At 59.7% G+C, this 7,137-nt stretch overlaps 1 long non-coding RNA gene across 18 annotated transcripts; it reads left to right on the top strand.

The window, feature by feature from the left end:
• The first annotated feature begins 367 nt into the window (after nt 1-367).
• Nucleotides 368-5,421, top strand: LOC127465260 (uncharacterized). 18 transcript variants are annotated; one of them, XR_007901981.1, is made up of 4 exons: nt 368-407; nt 993-1,012; nt 3,437-3,478; nt 5,392-5,421. It is a non-coding gene; the product is annotated as an uncharacterized LOC127465260 (long non-coding RNA). The 18 variants fall into 18 exon arrangements; XR_007901982.1 differs by lacking the exon at nt 993-1,012 and adding an exon at nt 910-929; XR_007901977.1 differs by lacking the exons at nt 368-407; nt 993-1,012 and adding exons at nt 872-911; nt 2,397-2,416.
• The last annotated feature ends 1,716 nt before the right edge of the window (nt 5,422-7,137 follow it).

Genomic DNA, 7,137 nt, shown 5'->3' with positions numbered 1-7,137 from the left:
GTCCAGTTGTGTCCAGGTGTGAAGGACTCACCTGCCCAGGTGTCCCCAGGTGTGTCCAGCTGTGCCCAGGTGTGCCCAGGTGTGAGGAACTCACCTGTCCAGGTGTCCCCAGCTGTGTCCAGCTGTGTCCAGCTGTGTCCAGCTGTGTCCAGGTGTGCCCAGGTGTGTCCAGGTTTGAAGGGCTCACCTGTCCAGGTGTGTCCAGCTGTGTCCAGCTGTGTCCAGGTGTATCCCAGGTGTGCCCAGGTGTGTCCAGGTGTGAGGGACTCACCTGTCCAGGTGTGCCCAGGTGTGTCCAGGTGTGAAGGACTGACCTGTCCAGGTGTGTCCAGGTGTGTCCAGGTGTGCCCAGGTGTGTCAGACTCACCTGTCCAGGTGTGCCCAGCTGTGCCCAGGTGTGCCCAGGTGTGTCCAGGTGTTCCCAGGTGCCCCCAGGTGTGTCCAGGTGTGCCCAGGTGTGAAGGACTCACCTGTCCAGGTGTGCCCAGGTGTGTCCAGGTGTCCCCAGGTGCCCCCAGGTGTGTCCAGGTGTGCCCAGGTGTGAAGGACTCACCTGTCTAGCTGTGTCCAGGTGTGCCCAGGTGTGAGACACTCACCTGTCCAGGTGTGTCCAGGTGTATCCAGGTGTGTCCAGGTGTGCCCAGGTGTGTCCAGGTGGGAGACACTCACCTGTCCAGGTGTGTCCCAGGTGTGTCCAGGTGGGTCCAGGTGTGAAGGACTCACCTGTCCAGGTGTCCCCAGGTGTCCCAGGTGTGTCCCAGGTGTCCCAGGTGTGTCCCAGGTGTGTCCCAGGTGTGTCAGACTCACCTGTCCAGGTGTGTCCCAGGTGTGTCCAGCTGTGCCCAGGTGTGCCCAGGTGTGTCAGACTCACCTGTCCAGGTGTGCCCAGGTGTCCCCAGGTGCCCCCAGGTGTGTCCAGCTGTGTCCAGGTGTGTCCAGGTGTGAAGGACTCACCTGTCCAGGTGTGCCCAGGTGTGTCCAGGTGTGCCCAGGTGTGTCCAGCTGTGTCCAGGTGTGTCCAGGTGAAAAGGACTCACCTGTCCAGGTATATCCAGGTGTCCCCAGGTGTCCCCAGGTGCCCCCAGGTGTGCCCAGCTGTGTCCAGGTGTGCCCAGGTGTGTCCAGGTGTGTCAGACTCACCTGTCCAGGTGTGTCCCAGGTGTGTCCAGGTGTGCCTAGCTGTGTCCAGGTGGGAGACACTCACCTGTCCAGGTGTCCCCAAGTGTGCCCAGGTGTGTGCAAGTTTGAGACACTCACCTGTCCAGCTGTATCCAGGTGTGTCCAGCTGTGTCCAGGTGTGTCCAGGTGTGTCAGACTCACCTGTGCCGGTGTGCCCAGGTGTGCCCAGGTGTGAGACACTCACCTGTCCAGGTATATCCAGGTGTGCCCAGGTGTGCCCAGGTGTGAAGGACTCACGTGTCCAGGTGTCCCCAGGTGTGCCCAGTTGTGTCCAGGTGTGTCCAGGTGTGCCCAGGTGTGTCCAGGTGGGAGACACTCACCTGTCCAGGTGTGTCCCAGGTGTGTCCAGGTGGGTCCAGGTGTGAAGGACTCACCTGTCCAGGTGTCCCCAGGTGTCCCAGGTGTGTCCCAGGTGTGTCCAGCTGTGTCCAGGTGTGTCCAGGTGTGAAGGACTCACCTGTCCAGGTGTGCCCAGGTGTGTCCAGGTGTGCCCAGGTGTGTCCAGGTGTGCCCAGGTGTGTCCAGCTGTGTCCAGGTGTGTCCAGGTGAAAAGGACTCACCTGTCCAGGTATATCCAGGTGTGTCCAGGTGTCCCCAGGTGCCCCCAGGTGTGCCCAGCTGTGTCCAGGTGTGCCCAGGTGTGTCCAGGTGTGTCAGACTCACCTGTCCAGGTGTGTCCCAGGTGTGTCCAGGTGTGCCTAGCTGTGTCCAGGTGGGAGACACTCACCTGTCCAGGTGTCCCCAGGTGTGCCCAAGTGTGCCCAGGTGTGTGCAAGTTTGAGACACTCACCTGTCCAGCTGTATCCAGGTGTGTCCAGCTGTGTCCAGGTGTGTCAGACTCACCTGTGCCGGTGTGCCCAGGTGTGCCCAGGTGTGAGACACTCACCTGTCCAGGTATATCCAGGTGTGCCCAGGTGTGCCCAGGTGTGAAGGACTCACGTGTCCAGGTGTCCCCAGGTGTGCCCAGTTGTGTCCAGGTGTGTCCAGGTGTGCCCAGGTGTGTCCAGGTGGGAGACACTCACCTGTCCAGGTGTGTCCCAGGTGTGTCCAGGTGGGTCCAGGTGTGAAGGACTCACCTGTCCAGGTGTCCCCAGGTGTCCCAGGTGTGTCCCAGGTGTGTCCAGCTGTGTCCAGGTGTGTCCAGGTGTGAAGGACTCACCTGTCCAGGTGTGCCCAGGTGTGTCCAGGTGTGCCCAGGTGTGTCCAGGTGTGCCCAGGTGTGTCCAGCTGTGTCCAGGTGTGTCCAGGTGAAAAGGACTCACCTGTCCAGGTATATCCAGGTGTGTCCAGGTGTCCCCAGGTGCCCCCAGGTGTGCCCAGCTGTGTCCAGGTGTGCCCAGGTGTGTCCAGGTGTGTCAGACTCACCTGTCCAGGTGTGTCCCAGGTGTGTCCAGGTGTGCCTAGCTGTGTCCAGGTGGGAGACACTCACCTGTCCAGGTGTCCCCAGGTGTGCCCAGGTGTGCCCAGGTGTGTGCAAGTTTGAGACACTCACCTGTCCAGCTGTATCCAGGTGTGTCCAGGTGTGTCCAGGTGTGTCAGACTCACCTGTGCCGGTGTGCCCAGGTGTGCCCAGGTGTGAGACACTCACCTGTCCAGGTATATCCAGGTGTGCCCAGGTGTGCCCAGGTGTGAAGGACTCACGTGTCCAGGTGTCCCCAGGTGTGCCCAGTTGTGTCCAGGTGTGTCCAGGTGTGCCCAGGTGTGTCCAGGTTTGAAGGGCTCACCTGTCCAGGTGTGTCCAGCTGTGTCCAGCTGTGTCCAGGTGTATCCCAGGTGTGCCCAGGTGTGTCCAGGTGTGAGGGACTCACCTGTCCAGGTGTGCCCAGGTGTATCCCAGATGTGCCCAGGTGTGCCCAGCTGTGTCCAGGTGGGAGACACTCACCTGTCCAGGTGTGTCCCAGGTGTGTCCAGGTGTGCCCAGGTGTGAGGAACTCACCTGTCCAGGTGTCCCCAGGTGTCCCCAGCTGTGTCCAGGTGTGTCCAGGTGTGCCCAGGTGTGCCCAGGTGTGCCCAGGTTTGAAGGGCTCACCTGTCCAGGTGTGTCCAGCTGTGTCCAGCTGTGTCCAGGTGTATCCCAGGTGTGCCCAGGTGTGTCCAGGTGTGAGGGACTCACCTGTCCAGGTGTGCCCAGGTGTGTCCAGGTGTGAAGGACTGACCTGTCCAGGTGTGTCCAGGTGTGTCCAGGTGTGCCCAGGTGTGTCAGACTCACCTGTCCAGGTGTGCCCAGCTGTGCCCAGGTGTGCCCAGGTGTGTCCAGGTGTTCCCAGGTGCCCCCAGGTGTGTCCAGGTGTGCCCAGGTGTGAAGGACTCACCTGTCCAGGTGTGCCCAGGTGTGTCCAGGTGTCCCCAGGTGCCCCCAGGTGTGTCCAGGTGTGCCCAGGTGTGAAGGACTCACCTGTCTAGCTGTGTCCAGGTGTGCCCAGGTGTGAGACACTCACCTGTCCAGGTGTGTCCAGGTGTATCCAGGTGTGTCCAGGTGTGCCCAGGTGTGTCCAGGTGGGAGACACTCACCTGTCCAGGTGTGTCCCAGGTGTGTCCAGGTGGGTCCAGGTGTGAAGGACTCACCTGTCCAGGTGTCCCCAGGTGTCCCAGGTGTGTCCCAGGTGTCCCAGGTGTGTCCCAGGTGTGTCCCAGGTGTGTCCAGCTGTGCCCAGGTGTGCCCAGGTGTGTCAGACTCACCTGTCCAGGTGTGCCCAGGTGTCCCCAGGTGCCCCCAGGTGTGTCCAGCTGTGTCCAGGTGTGTCCAGGTGTGAAGGACTCACCTGTCCAGGTGTGCCCAGGTGTGTCCAGGTGTGCCCAGGTGTGTCCAGGTGTGCCCAGGTGTGTCCAGCTGTGTCCAGGTGTGTCCAGGTGAAAAGGACTCACCTGTCCAGGTATATCCAGGTGTGTCCAGGTGTCCCCAGGTGCCCCCAGGTGTGCCCAGCTGTGTCCAGGTGTGCCCAGGTGTGTCCAGGTGTGTCAGACTCACCTGTCCAGGTGTGTCCCAGGTGTGTCCAGGTGTGCCTAGCTGTGTCCAGGTGGGAGACACTCACCTGTCCAGGTGTCCCCAGGTGTGCCCAGGTGTGCCCAGGTGTGTGCAAGTTTGAGACACTCACCTGTCCAGCTGTATCCAGGTGTGTCCAGGTGTGTCCAGGTGTGTCAGACTCACCTGTGCCGGTGTGCCCAGGTGTGCCCAGGTGTGAGACACTCACCTGTCCAGGTATATCCAGGTGTCCCCAGGTGTGCCCAGTTGTGTCCAGGTGTGTCCAGGTGTGCCCAGGTGTGTCCAGGTTTGAAGGGCTCACCTGTCCAGGTGTGTCCAGCTGTGTCCAGCTGTGTCCAGGTGTATCCCAGGTGTGCCCAGGTGTGTCCAGGTGTGAGGGACTCACCTGTCCAGGTGTGCCCAGGTGTATCCCAGATGTGCCCAGGTGTGCCCAGCTGTGTCCAGGTGGGAGACACTCACCTGTCCAGGTGTGCCCAGGTGTGTCCAGGTGTGCCCAGGTGTGAGGAACTCACCTGTCCAGGTGTCCCCAGGTGTCCCCAGCTGTGTCCAGGTGTGTCCAGGTGTGCCCAGGTGTGCCCAGGTTTGAAGGGCTCACCTGTCCAGGTGTGTCCAGCTGTGTCCAGCTGTGTCCAGGTGTATCCCAGGTGTGCCCAGGTGTGTCCAGGTGTGAGGGACTCACCTGTCCAGGTGTGCCCAGGTGTATCCCAGGTGTGTCCAGGTGTGTCCAGGTGTGTCCAGCTGTGTCCAGGTGTGTCCAGGTGTGAAGGACTCACCTGTCCAGGTGTGCCCAGGTGTGTCCAGGTGTGCCCAGGTGTGTCCAGGTGCCCCTAGGTGTGCCCAGGTGTGTCAGACTCACCTGTCCAGGTGTATCCAGCTGTGTCCAGCTGTGTCCAGGTGTGCTCAGGTGTGCCCAGGTGTGTCCAGGTGTGTCCAGGTGTGAGGGACTCACCTGTCCAGGTGTGCCCAGGTGTGCCCAGGTGTGTCCAGGTGTGCCCAGGTGTGTCAGACTCACCTGTCCAGGTGTGCCCAGGTGTGTCCAGCTGTGTCCAGGTGTGCCCAGGTGTGAGGGACTCACCTGTCCAGCTGTGCCCAGGTGTGCCCAGGTGAAAAGGACTCACCTGTCCAGGTATATCCAGGTGTGCCCAGGTGTGTCCAGGTGTGTCCAGGTGTCTCCAGGTGTGTCCAAGTGTGTCCAGGTGTGTCGAACTCACCTGTCCAGCTGTGCCCAGGTGTGTCCAGGTGTGCCCAGGTGTCTCCAGGTGGGAGACACTCACCTGCCCAGGTGTGCCCAGGTGTGTCCAGGTGTGCCCAGGTGTGAAGGACTCACCTGTCCAGGTGTGTCCAGGTGTGCCCAGGTGTGACCCCTGACCTCCCCTGCCCAGGTGTGACCCCTGACCTCCCCTGCCCAGGTGTGTCCCCTCCCCCCTCCCCTGCCCAGGTGTGCCCCAGTTGCCGCTTTAATTAAGGAGCCGCTTTAACGAGGCCCCGCCCCCTCCCTCTGGCCACGCCCCTCCCCGCCGAGGTGGCCACGCCCCCTCCTCTCCCCTGCTCTCGGCCAATCGGGGACCCCCCAAAATCCCCCCAAAAAATTCGGGACCCCCCAAAAAAAATCGGGACCCCCCAAAATTCACCCCAAAAAATTCGGGACCCCCCCAAAAAATCAGGACCCCCCAAAATCCCCCCAAAAAATTCGGGAACCCCCAAAATACCCCCAAAAACAATTCAGGACTCCCTAAAAAATCAGGACCCCCCCAAGATCCCCCCCAAAAAAATCAAGACCCCCCAAAATCCCCCCCAAAAAATCGGGAACCCCCAAAATCTCTCCCCAAAAAAATCGGGAACCCCCCCAAAAAATCAGGACCCCCCAAAACCCCCCCCCAAAAAAATTCGGGACCCCCCAAAATCCCCCCAAACCAATTCAGGACCCCCCAAAAAATCAGGACCCTCCAAAAAATCCCCCCGAAAACCAATTTAGGACCCCCCAAACCCCCAAAAAACAATCAGGACCCCCCAAAATCCCCCCCAAAAAACAATTCAGGACCCCCCCCAAAAAATCAGGACCCCCCCAAATCCCCCCCAAAAAATTCGGGACCCCCCAAAATGCCACCAAAAAAAATCAGGACCCCCCAAAAAAATCAAGACCCTCCCAAAATCCCCCCCCAAAAATTCGGGAACCCCCAAAATTCACCCCAAAAAATTCGGGACCCCCCCAAAAAATTCGGGACCCCCCAAAATTCACCCCAAAAAATTCGGGACCCCCCAACAAAAATCGGGACCCCCCAAAATCCCCCCCCAAAAAAATCGGGAAGCCCCAAAATCCCCCCCAAAAAATTCGGGAACCCCCAAAATCCCCCCCCAAAAAATCAGGAACCCCCAAAATCCCCCCTAAAAAAAAAATCAAGTCCCCCCAAAAAATCAGGACCCCCCAAAATTCACCCCAAAAAAATTCAGGACCCCTCAAAAATCCCCCCCCAAAAAATCAGGACCCCCCCAAATCCCACCCCAAAAATTCGGGAACCCCCAAAATCCTCCCCCAAAAAATCGGGACCTCCCAAATCCCCCCCTCAAAAAAATCAGGACCCCCAAAAATCCCCCCCCCCAAAAAAATCTGGACCCCCTAAAATCCCCCTCAAACCAATTCAGGACCCCCCGAAAAAATCAGGACCCCCCAAAAGTCCCCCTCAAAAAAATTCAGGACCCCCAAAATCCCCCCCAAAAACAATTCAGGACCCCCCAAAAAAATCAGGACCCCCCAAAATAACCCCCAGAAAAATCGGGACCCCCTAAAATCCCACCCCAAAAAAATCGGGAACCCCCCAAAAAATCAGGACCCCCCCAAAACCCCCCTAAACCAATTTAGGACCCCCCCAAACCCCCCAAAACCCCCCAAAATCCCCCCCAAAAAATCAAGATCCCCCCCAAATCCCGCCCCAAAAAATTAGGAACCCCCAAAATCCCCCCCAAAAAAAATTCAG

This window comes from Manacus candei, unplaced genomic scaffold (genome assembly GCF_025592945.1).
Source record: "Manacus candei isolate 608988 ecotype Guabito, Panama unplaced genomic scaffold, ASM2559294v1 h1tg000349l, whole genome shotgun sequence".
NCBI lineage: Eukaryota > Metazoa > Chordata > Aves > Passeriformes > Pipridae > Manacus > Manacus candei.
The sequence above is the reverse complement of the archived record's forward strand: the minus strand, read 5'-3'. Positions and strand labels throughout refer to the sequence as shown.